Raw genomic sequence first — 13,000 nt, 5'->3', positions numbered from 1 at the left:
GGCCTTCCCTTTTTTCCAGACCGATTGGCGAACGTCTGGACAAGCTCATTTCTGACACCACGGGAGGAAAGAGTACCTCCCTCCCCCAGCTGAAGTCCAGGACGACCTTCACCAGACGTCCACAGTTCTCGTTCCGCTCCTTTCGGAACTCATTTCTCATTTGGTTGGTCGACATCCCGTGCTGTCCCCGCCGCCAGCTGCGGACTACGCAGGGACCGACCTTCTCAGCTCTCCCTGAAACCCACTTCGTCATGGCAGCCTAGACCGAAACAGTCCAGGACTAGGGAGACTCGTCCACAACATTTTCCTCCCTCATGACTCCTTCGGCGCCCCGGAAGACACACTCATTGTAGGAGGTCGACTGCGGCTCTTTCAACACATCTGCCGCCTCAGACGACAAATGGGTGCGAGACCTTGTGTCTTCCGGTTACCACATAGAATTTCGGACCCCACCCACGAGTCGGTTCTTTCTCTCAAACCCCCCAAAGACTCAAACGACGCGAGGATTTTTTCTCAGCAATCCACTCACTCCAAACAGCAGGAGTGATAATACCTGTCCCGGACGACAAGGAGTTCAGGGGTTTTTATTCCAACCTCTTTGTGGTCCCCAAAAAGGATGGGTCAGTTCGACCCATCCTGGACCTCAAACACCTGAACAAACATGTGCACGTACGGAGATTCAGAATGGAGTCCCTAAGGTCCATTATTGCATCCATGGTCGAAGGGGAATTCCTCGCCTTCATAGATATCAAGGACGCGTACCTGCACATACCCATCGCCCTAGATCACCAAAAGTTCCTCCGCTTCGCAGTTCAGGATTCCCATTTTTAATTCGTAGCCTTACCCTTCGGCCTTGCCACTGCACCAAGGGTCTTCACCAAAGTCATGGCGGCCGCCATGAGCGTCCTTCACACCAGGAAAGTAGTCGTTCTCCCTTACTTGGACGACCTCCTCATCAAGGCCCCCTCCTTCCGCGACTGCTCAACCAGCGTACAGATCACCGTGGACACCCTATCCCGCTTAGGGTGGCTACTGAATCTAGACAAATCATCCCCGTTCTCATCACGCTCCATCACCTTCCTGGGCATGTCTCTGGACACCTGTCGGGGCTTGATCTATCTCCCTCAGGACAAGGCGATCGCTCTTCGACAAGCGGTACGCTGCCTTCTACGTCCTCCATCTCGCTCCACTCCATTCAGCATGAAGGTGCTCGGCAGGATGGTGGCGGCTATGGAGGCGGTACCCTTTGCTCAACTGCACCTCCGCCCACTGCAGCTAGCCCTTCTAGCTGCCTGGGACAAGAGCCCCTTCTGCCTGGACAAACATCTTCACCTGACGCCTTCAGTCAGGTATGCACTCCGCTGGTGGCTTCGGTCCTCATCCCTATCGAAGGGGAGATCTTTTCTCCCAGTGAACTGGCTGGTCCTGACCACGGACGCCAGCCTCCTAGGCTAGGGAGCAGTGTACCGGCACCACACTGCTCAAGGACGTTGGACGCCCCAGGAGTCTTCCCTACCCATAAACATCCTGGAAATCCGTGCGATCTTACTAGCGCTCAGGGCGTTCTGCCCTCTGCTAGCGGGTCGTCAGATTCGAGTCCAATCGGACAATGCGACAGCTGTAGCCTATATCAATCGGCAGGGGGGCACCCGCAGCAGCAGCTTATCTCGAGGCCCACAAGATCCTCAGCTGGGCCGAATCGACGGGGTCAGTGATATCAGCGGTACACATACCGGGGGTAGAGAACTGGGCAGCAGACTTTCTAAGTCGCCAAGGCCTGGCCGCCGGAGAGTGGTCTCTCCACCCAGAAGTGTTCCTACACATCTGCACTCGCTGGCGTACACCAGACGTGGATCTAATGGCCTCAAGGTTGAACGCAAAGGTACCCGCGTTCATAGCCAGGTCACGCGACCCACAGTCCATCGGCGCGGATGCTCTAGTCTGCTCCTGGCACCACTTCCGCCTGCCTTACATATTTCCACCTCTACCCCTGCTGCCACGGGTAATCAGGAAGATCAAGGCAGAGGAAATCCCGGTGATACTGATAGCACCGGACTGGTCCAGGCGCGCCTGGTACGCCGAATTAGTACAAATGCTCGCAGACGTACCGTGGCGCCTTCCAGACATCCCAGACTTGCTGATCCAGGGGTCCATTTCCCATAAGAACTCCAGAGCCCTGAAGCTGACGGCATGGCCATTGAGACCTGGGTATTAACAAGAGTGGGATTCTCCCCTGCGGTTATCTCCACCATGATCAGCGCCCGAAAGCGTGCTTCATCCCGCATTTACCACCGTACGTGGAAAATCTTCCTTTCATGGTGCAGGGAAACTAAAGTCCAACCTGTGCCTCTGGCCATCCCCAGAATTCTCGACTTTCTGCAGTCTGGCTTGCAAGCGGGGTTGGCTCTCAGTTCCCTTAAAGGGCAGGTCTCAGCGCTCTCAATCTTCTACCAATGCCGCCTGGCTCAAAAACCGCAAGTCAAGACCTTCCTCCAGGGCGTTTCCCATCTAGTTCCCCCGTACAAATGGCCGCTGGACCCATGGGACCTCAATCTCGTTCTGGACGGTCTCCAGAGGTCCCCCTTTGAACCTCTCAAGGAATCCTCCCTTGCTTTTCTGTCCTGGAAGGTAACATTCCTGGTGCCAATTACGTCCATCAGACGCGTTTCGGAGCTGGCAGCACTCTCTTGCCGCGAGCCTTTTCTGATCTTTCACCAGGACAAGGTGGTTCTGCGCCCCCTTCTGGATTTTCTTCCAAAGGTTCCTACCCCGTTTCATTTGAACGAGGACATTTGTTCTGCCTTCCTTTTGTCCACACCCAGTTCATAGGGTGGAAAGGTCTCTGCATTCGTTAGACCTTGTCAGAGCTCTCAGATATTACATATCCAGGACAGCCCTCTTTAGGAAAACAGACTCTTTGTTCGTCATTCCTGAGGGGCCTAAGAAGGGACAGGCAGCTTCAAAGGCAACTCTGGCTCGCTGGATCGCTCTGCGATCGAGGAAGTCTACCGCTTGCAACTCAAGCCCATTCCTAGTGGGCTGCGGGCTCATTCCACGCGAGCAGTTGGCGCTTCGTGGGCCATTCGGCATCAGGCTTCAGTGGAACAGGTGTGTAAGGCTGCGACCTAGTCTAGCCTACATACTTTTTCAAAGCATTACAGAGTCCATACCCAGGTTTCAGTTGAGGCAAATCTGGGTAGGAAAATTCTGCAAACGGCAGTAGAGCACCTCTCTCGGCGCTCCAGGCTGTCTGGGACTGGTTCCTCGTCCTTGGGTTGTGTTGTCTTTCTTTTATTTTTCCCACCCATGGACTGCTTTAGGATGTCCCATGGTCCTGTGTCCCCCAATGAGGCGTCAGAGAAAAACGGATTTTTGTGTACTCACCGTAAAATTGTTTTCTCTTAGCCATCATTGGGGGACACAGCACCCACCCTGTTGCCCTGTTGGGCCTTGGTTCTCTCAGTACCTTATTTGGTTATGACTCTTTTTTTTCTCATGTTCCTCCGTTGAGATAAGTTCTTACTATTTTTTTTTTGTTTTACTGCTTGTGTACTAAAACTGAGGTTGCCTGGCCCGGCCAGGGGGTGTATACTGCAGAGGAGAAGCTAATGTCTTTTGCATCTACTTAGTGTCCTCCTATGCATAGGCAGCATAACACCCATGGTCCTGTGTCCCCCAATGATGGCTAAGAGAAAACGATTTTACGGTGAGTACACAAAAATCCGTTTTTTCTCATTACTGGGATAGATGGCAGTTGGTGCTTTTAAAACTCTATGGAGGGAGGCAATGAGAGAGGAACTAGAGACACATTCTACTGCAAATTATGAAGCAACAGGTACAGTTCTCCGTAGAACTTTATGAGCACCAACTGTCATCTCTCAGTAGTTGGAAAATCTTCACTGAATACACATTTTACAGATGAATTGAAAATTTTGAGATTGAAAGATCAGTCTAGGAGAAATTAGTGGATTTTTCAAATACTATATTTGTTTTATAAGACGCACCGGATTATAAGTTGCAGCCCAAATTTACACAGACAGGCAGCCGACTGGCTGCCCGCTCGCACAGAGAGGCGGCCAGCCGCCTGCACAGCCCTCCCGACAATTCACCTCCCGGTAAGCTATATTTGGATTTTAAGACTTGCCCCTCATTTTCCTCCCAAATTTTTATGACGAAAGTGCGTCTTATAATCCGAAAAATACAGTACGTAATATTTATATATTACAAAGTTTATTTTCACTTTGGTGGGAGAATGAAATAGTGGTTACTCGTTACCCACAAGTCACCCACTAAATTGGCATATATCCAGTACAATTGTAAAAAAGTTTTTTGCAATATGGCAAAATAAATTTGACAAAAAGGGCTTGTTAGTAAGAATATTAACAAAGCAATTAGTATATGGTAGCAGTCTGGGACCTAGGCAACCTGTGAGGTTGCCTTAACCCCTTCACGACTGCGGGCAGTAAAGTTACGTCCTATTTTAACGTGACTTAACGACCAGGGACGTAACTTTACTGCCTAAAGTTCATTTGATTGCCGTGGCCATAGCAACGGCTTTCAAATGATGTCCCCTGCTGTTTCTTACAGCAGGGGACCTTTGTTTGACCCCAGGGGGGGGTGGCATCGCCACCCCCCATAGACGATCGATGTGACTGGCTGTTCAAATCTGAACCGCCAACCACATCGTTCGCACCAATTTCGGCAAAAATAATGCCTGAATTAGTGCGATACTGTGAGATCATGCTATGAGGTGCTGTAGCAGCTGCAGCACATCATAGCTGGACCTCAAACATGTCGCCCCCAGCACCTGCAGCACTGATTGGAGCGATCGTGCTATGACACGCAATCGCTCCAGTGTGCAGTGGGGCGGTCTGATCTGCAGGTAGCCGCCCTCCCCAGGCCTGTGCTGGTCTGGGAAGCCCTCCCCCAACATGTCTGCAGCGTGCACTGGCTGGTACTTGTGGTACCACGCCACTGCTGCTGCCGCCGCCACCGCTGATGTCACCGCTACTGCTCCTGCTTCACGTGAGTATTCCGCTCCCCTTGCAGCCTGTGCGTGCTCCCACGATGGCCCCTGCACGATCCTGTGATGGCCCCTACCCCTCGCGATCTGCCCCTCCCACGACCCGATCTGCCCCCAACATCCCGATCTGCTCCCCCTGCGATCTGCCTGCCTCCTCTGTGATCTCTATTCTCCTTCCTTCCTTCTGCCTTTGCTTCTCCACCCCCTCTGCTCTCCCCCTCCCCTCTGCCCCCCCTTCCACCTCTGCTCCCCCTTCCTCCTCTGGCCCCCCCCCTCGACATCCACCTGCCTTCACCGGCTCGTCCGAGGTCTTCACTGGCCCGATCACATCTGCCTCCATCGCTGGGTCCTTCTTCCTGGGTCTTCTGCTGATCTGTCCAACGTCCTTCCTGCTGCTCCTGTACAGCTATCTCGCTTGCCTTCTGTTCCTTCTGCAGTTCTTCTGGTCAGTGATTCTTCTGCTAATCCTCTGGGTACTGTGAGTATTACTTTTCTTTGTCGCTCCTAATTGGGAGACCCAGACAATTGGGGTGTATAGCTACTGCCTCCGGAGGCCACACAAAGTATTACACTTAAAAGTGTAAGGCCCCTCCCCTTCTGGCTATACACCCTCCCGTGGGATCACGGGCTCCTCAGTTTTCATGCTTTGTGCGAAGGAGGCACACATACACGCATAGCTCCACTGTTTAGTCAGCAGCAGCTGCTGACTATGTCGGATGGAAGAAAAGAGGGCCCATACTAGGGCCCCCAGCATGCTCCCTTCTCACCCCACTTTTTGTCGGCGGTGTTTGTTAAGGTTGAGGTACCCATTGCGGGTACGGAGGCTGGAGCCCACATGCTGCTTCCTTCCCCATCCCCCTTCGGGCTCTGGGTGAAGTGGGATTTTACCGGTCTCCAGGCACTGAGACCGTGCTCCATCCACAGCCCCTGGAGAATCTGCTGGAATGGAGCTGAGTATCGTCAGGGAAAGGCCCTGCTACGTCAAGGTACTCTGTGTCCCTGTACATATCGCGCGCACACCGCAGCATTGCTGGGTGTGTTAGTGCGCCGGGGACAACAGCGCTGCGCGCTGGTGCCATTCCTATCTACAGCTCTGCTGAGAGGGGACATGTATTGAAACTGCCGTGCCGGCCGCTGTTGTCAGTTTTTTCGCTGCGGCGCGGCTGGGACTTGTGGTGCGCCGGGGACTTCCGCGCTGGCCGTGCATATATGACGGCCGCGCTTATTACTCGAGTCCCCGGCTTTTTGCGGCCTAGTTTCGGTTCGTTCCCGCCCCCAGGCCTGCCAGTCAGGGGAAGGGCGGGACGCTGTACAGAACGTCAGCGCAGAGGGCTGGAGTCTGCTTTGCATACTCCAGCCCTCACACTGGGCACAGTGGGACGCCAGTTTCCCGCACTTTGTTTGAGGCACGCCCACGGTCCGCCCCTCTTCACAGGACGCCGGCAGCCATTCCTGTGTGCAGTCTGAGCTGGAGAGAGGAGACTGGGAGACCCAGACACTGGATTCTGGTGCCCACACACCCGCTTTTGAGCGGGCGGTAAGCTGCCCTCAAGGGCTGACCCCCACTGGTGCCGAAGTGTATATTTGTATTTTATGCTTGCAGCTATACATTGCACTGTACGGTCGCTGGTGATTCTCTGCTATATACCCTCCTAGATTACTCAGAGGACACAACAGCATGTCGACCGCAAAAAGCAAAGGTGCCAAGGCACAGGCTTTCTATGCTGCTTGTACCGCATGTGGGGCTGTTCTACCGGCAGGTTCCACTGACCCCCACTGTGTGCAGTGCTCGGCCCCTGTGGCACTTGCTCGGCCGGGGCCTCTGCTGGAGGTGACCCAGGCAGAACCTCCTGTGAATACTGTCCAGGTGACAGGGACGGAGTTTGCAGTTTTTGCTGACAGATTGTCTGTGACTATGACTAAAATTCTTGAAACATTGCAGTCTAGACCAGTAACTCAGGCCATGGGCACTGTTAACTCATTGCTCCCTGGTCCCCCTCAGTTGGAACAGCTCCGGGATCCGGGGGTGTCACTTGCATCCCAGGGTGATGGCTCTGACACGGACGATAGTCCCAGACAGCCTAAACGAGCTCGCTATGAGCGGCCCTCGACTTCATCACACTGGTCAGGGTCCCAGCAGGATTCTCTGTATGATGAGGCGGAGGTAGCTGATCAGGATTCTGATCCTGAGACCGCTCTCAATTTGGATACACCTGATGGTGACGCCATAGTGAATGATCTTATAGCGTCCATCAATAAAATGTTGGACATTTCTCCCCCTGCTCCTCCTGTGGAGGAGACAGCTTCACAGCAGGAGAAATTCCATTTCAGGTATCCCAAGCGTAAATTAAGTTTATTTCTGGACCACTCTGACTTTAGAGAAGCAATCCAGAAGCACCACGCTTATCCGGATAAGCGTTTTTCCAAACGGCTTAAGGATACACGTTATCCTTTTCCCCCTGACGTGGTCAAGGGCTGGACCCAGTGTCCCAAGGTGGATCCTCCAATCTCCAGGCTTGCAGCTAGATCCTTAGTTGCAGTGGAAGATGGGGCGGCACTTAAGGATGCCACTGACAGACAGATGGAGCTCTGGTTGAAATCCATCTATGAGGCTATTGGCGCGTCATTGGCTCCGGCATTCGCAGCCGTATGGGCACTCCAAGCTATTTCAGCTGGTCTTACACAGATTGACACGGTCACACGTACATCTGCTCCGCAGGTGGCACCCTTAACCTCTCAAATGTCTGCATTTGCGTCTTACGCGATTAATGCTGTCCTAGACTCTACGAGCCGTACGGCAGTGGCGTCCGCCAACTCCGTGGTTTTACGCAGAGCCTTGTGGTTAAGAGAATGGAAGGCAGATTCTGCTTCCAAAAAGTGTTTAACCAGTTTGCCATTTTCTCGTGACCGACTGTTTGGTGAGCGCTTGGATGAAATCATTAAACACTCCAAGGGTAAAGATTCATCCTTACCTCAGCCCAGACAAAACAAACCCCAACAGAGGAGAGGACAGTCGGGGTTTCGGTCCTTTCGAGGCTCAGGCAGGTCCCAATTCTCCTCGTCCAAAAGGACTCAAAAGGATCAGAGGAGCTCAGATTCTTGGCGGACTCAGTCACGCCCAAAAAAGACAGCCGGAAGACCCGCTACCAAGGCGGCTTCCTCATGACTTTCGGCCTCCTCTCTCCGCATCCTCGGTCGGTGGCAGGCTCTCCCGCTTTGGCGACATTTGGCTGCCACAGGTCACAGACCGTTGGGTGAGAGACATTCTGTCTCAAAGATACAGGATAGAGTTCAGCTCTCGTCCTCCAACTCGCTTCTTCAGAACTTCTCCACCTCCCGACCGAGCCGATGCTCTGCTGCTAGCGGTGTCCACTCTAAAAGCGGAAGGAGTGGTGACCCCCGTTCCTCTTCAGGAACAAGGTCACGGTTTTTACTCCAACTTGTTTGTGGTGCCAAAAAAGGACGGGTCATTCCGTCCCGTTCTGGATCTAAAACTGCTCAACAAGCACGTAAAAACCAGGCGGTTCCGAATGGAATCCCTTCGCTCCGTCATCGCCTCAATGTCTCAAGGAGATTTCCTAGCATCTATAGACATCAAGGATGCTTATCTCCACGTGCCGATTGCTCCAGAGCACCAGCGTTTTCTACGCTTCGTTATAGGAGACGAACACCTTCAGTTCGTAGCTCTGCCTTTCGGGCTGGCGACAGCCCCACGTGTCTTCACCAAGGTCATGGCAGCAGTAGTAGCAGTCCTGCACTCTCAAGGTCACTCTGTGATCCCGTATTTGAACGATCTACTTGTCAAGGCACCCTCTCAAGAGGCATGCCAACACAGCCTGAACGTTGCGCTGGAGACTCTCCAGAGTTTCGGGTGGATCATCAACTTTTCAAAGTCAAATCTAACCCCGACCCAATCGCTAACATATCTTGGCATGGAGTTTCATACTCTCTCAGCGATAGTGAAGCTTCCGCTGGACAAACAGCGTTCACTACAGACAGGGGTGCAATCTCTCCTTCAAGGCCAGTCACACCCCTTGAGACGCCTCATGCACTTCCTAGGGAAGATGGTAGCAGCAATGGAAGCAGTCCCTTTCGCGCAGTTTCATCTCCGTCCACTACAATGGGACATTCTCCGCCAATGGGACGGGAAGTCGACGTCCCTCGACAGAGACGTCTCCCTTTCTCAGGCGGCCAAGGAATCTCTTCGGTGGTGGCTTCTTCCCACCGCATTGTCGAAAGGAAAGTCCTTTCTACCCCCATCCTGGGAGGTAGTCACGACAGACGCGAGTCTATCGGGGTGGGGAGCAGTGTTTCTCCACCACAGGGCTCAAGGGACGTGGACTCAGGAAGAGTCCACCCTTCAGATCAATGTTCTGGAAATCAGAGCAGTGTATCTTGCCCTACAAGCCTTCCAGCAGTGGCTGGAAGGCAAGCAGATCCGAATTCAGTCGGACAACTCCACAGCGGTAGCGTACATCAACCACCAAGGTGGAACACGCAGTCGGCAAGCCTTCCAAGAAGTCCGACGGATTCTGACGTGGGTGGAAGACACGGCATCCACCATATCCGCAGTTCACATCCCAGGCGTGGAAAACTGGGAAGCAGACTTCCTCAGTCGCCAGGGTATGGACGCAGGGGAATGGTCCCTTCACCCGGACGTGTTTCAGGAGATCTGTCGCCGCTGGGGGATGCCGGACGTCGACCTGATGGCGTCACGGCACAACAACAAGGTCCCTGCTTTCATGGCACGGTCTCACGATCACCGAGCTCTGGCGGCAGACGCCTTAGTTCAAGATTGGTCGCAGTTCCGGCTACCTTATGTGTTCCCACCTCTGGCATTGTTACCCAGAGTGCTGCGCAAGATCAGGGCCGACTGCCGCCGCGCCATCCTCGTCGCTCCAGACTGGCCGAGGAGATCGTGGTACCCAGATCTGTGGCACCTCACGGTAGGCCAACCATGGGCACTACCAGAACGACCAGACTTGCTGTCTCAAGGGCCGTTTTTCCATCTGAATTCTGCGGCCCTGAACCTGACTGTGTGGCCATTGAGTCCTGGATCCTAGCGTCTTCAGGATTATCTCGAAAGGTTATTGCCACCATGAGACAGGCTAGAAAACCATCCTCCGCCAAGATCTACCACAGGACGTGGAAGATATTCTTATCTTGGTGCGCTGCTCAGGGAGTTTCTCCCTGGCCTTTTGCATTGCCTACTTTTCTTTCCTTCCTGCAATCCGGGTTGGAAAAAGGTTTGTCGCTCAGCTCCCTTAAAGGACAAGTCTCAGCGCTATCTGTATTTTTTCAGAAACGCCTAGCACGACTTCCTCAGGTACGCACGTTCCTGCAAGGAGTTTGTCATATCGTCCCTCCTTACAAGCGGCCGTTAGAGCCCTGGGATCTGAACAAGGTTCTAATTGCTCTCCAGAAGCCGCCTTTCGAGCCTATGAAGGATGTTTCCCTTTCTCGTCTTTCACAGAAAGTGGCCTTTCTAGTAGCGGTCACGTCTCTTCGGAGAGTGTCCGAGCTAGCAGCGCTGTCATGCAAATCTCCCTTCCTGGTGTTTCACCAGGACAAGGTGGTTCTACGTCCGATTCCTGAGTTTCTCCCTAAGGTGGTATCCCCCTTTCACCTCAATCAGGATGTCACATTACCTTCCTTGTGTCCTCATCCAGTTCATCAATTTGAGAAAGATTTGCATTTGTTGGATCTGGTCAGAGCACTCAGGATCTACATTTCCCGCACGGCGCCCTTACGCCGCTCGGATGCACTCTTTGTCCTTGTCGCTGGTCAGCGTAAAGGGTCGCAAGCTTCCAAATCCACCCTGGCTCGGTGGATCAAGGAACCAATTCTTGAAACCTACCGTTCTGCGGGGCTTCCGGTTCCTTCAGGGCTGAAGGCCCATTCTACCAGAGCCGTGGGTGCGTCCTGGGCATTACGGCACCAGGCTACGGCTCAGCAGGTGTGCCAGGCGGCTACCTGGTCGAGTCTGCACACCTTTACCAAGCATTATCAGGTGCATACCTACGCTTCGGCGGACGCCAGCCTAGGTAGACAAGTCCTTCAGGCGGCGGTTGCCCACCTGTAGGACAGGGCTGTTTGACGGCCCTATCACGAGGTATTATTTTACCCACCCAGGGACTGCTTTTGGACGTCCCAATTGTCTGGGTCTCCCAATTAGGAGCGACAAAGAAGAAGGGAATTTTGTTTACTTACCGTAAATTCCTTTTCTTCTAGCTCCAATTGGGAGACCCAGCACCCGCCCTGTTTTCTTAGGGATTTTTGTTTTTTTCGGGTACACATGTTGTTCATGTTGAATGGTTTCAGTTCTCCGATGTTTCTTCGGATTGAATTTGTCTTTAAACCTGTTATTGGCTTTCCTCCTTCTTGCTTTTGCACTAAAACTGAGGAGCCCGTGATCCCACGGGAGGGTGTATAGCCAGAAGGGGAGGGGCCTTACACTTTTAAGTGTAATACTTTGTGTGGCCTCCGGAGGCAGTAGCTATACACCCCAATTGTCTGGGTCTCCCAATTGGAGCTAGAAGAAAAGGAATTTACGGTAAGTAAACAAAATTCCCTTCTTTTCTTTATCGTTCCTATGGGAGACCCAGACCATGGGTGTATAGCTTCTGCCTCCTTAGGACACACAAAGTACTACACTAAAAAGTGTAGCTCCTCCCTCTGAGCATATACACCCCCTGGATAACCAAATATAGCCAGTTCAATGCTTTGTGTTCAGGAGGCACACATCCACACATGCATTCTCATCTGATTTTTGATTTTTGGAAAGAGTTTGAAGAAAAGCGGGTCCAAGCCTGGACTCCCGGCATGTCCCTTCTCACCCCACTGTGTCGGCGGTGTTGTTAAGGTTGATTTCAGGGCTGGAGCCTTACATGCCGCGCTCCTTCACCATCCCTCGGGCTCTGGCTTGAAGTGGGAGCCAGCACGGTTCTCCTTGCCTTGCAGGAGACCGGTCTCCATCCGCAGCCCTTCAGGATCCTGACGGACGGAGCACTCATCCCTCAGGGACCTGGCCCTGCGTCTCACAAGCTAAGTATCTGAGACGTTATTGTTGGGGGGTCCCTTGTACTTTATTGTTGGGGAGAGTGGGCTGTGTATCTATTCTGACATTTCCGGCCGGTTCTCTGGTTTTCACCTGAGAACCGCGCCGATGGTGCCTGCGCGCCGGCCGCATCGTTAAATTTAGGCCCCGGCTTCGCCTGAGGCCTAGTTTCGATTTCACTGCCCCTGCATGTCAATCATGCAGAGGGACAGTGCGGCTCCGCCCAGCGGCCGTTCGGCACAGGGGAGGGACACTCCTCTCTGAGGAAATATTCCCTCCCCTGTATATCTCCTTGGCCCTCCGGATCCCGCTCTTAGAGTAGGCCCCGCCCCCTCTCCTTGCTCCGGCGCCATTTTATCAGCGTTCTCACAGCGATCGGCGCTGGCTGCAGCATCTCTCTGGGGGTCCGGGCTGTGGGATCTGGAGGGCACACAAACTGTCTGGTAAGCCACAACCTCCGGTTGTGGACCTGCTTATATACTCTCTGGGGGTCATTCTGGCTCAGAGCCCCCACTTCAGCAGCATGTCTCACACGAGGAGCAAGGCTGCAAGGCTGTACTCAATATGCACTGCATGTAAGCTCGTACTGCCTGAACCGAGCACATATCCACATTGTGATGCCTGCTCTAACATTGTGGTGCCTCAGCCTGGAGTCTCATCCCCAGTGGTCCCTCCGGCTGCTTCGGCTCCGGTGGCTGAACCCCCGGCTTGGGTAGAATCCTTCTCTAAGCCTCGTTCTCCCCATCTTTTGCAGCAGTGTGGGCTCTCAAAGCCATCTCTGCTTCTCTAGAGGAGATGCATTCCCTCACCAGGGACTCTATGCCCGAAATGGTTGCCTTAACTTCTCAGGCTTCAGCCTTTTCATCCTATGCCATGTCTGCCATGCTGGAGGCTTCTCACCGCACTGCGGTGGCTTCGGC

This window comes from Anomaloglossus baeobatrachus, chromosome 2, assembly GCF_048569485.1.
Source record: "Anomaloglossus baeobatrachus isolate aAnoBae1 chromosome 2, aAnoBae1.hap1, whole genome shotgun sequence".
Taxonomy (NCBI): Eukaryota; Metazoa; Chordata; class Amphibia; order Anura; family Aromobatidae; genus Anomaloglossus; species Anomaloglossus baeobatrachus.
This window is presented reverse-complemented; position numbering follows the sequence as displayed.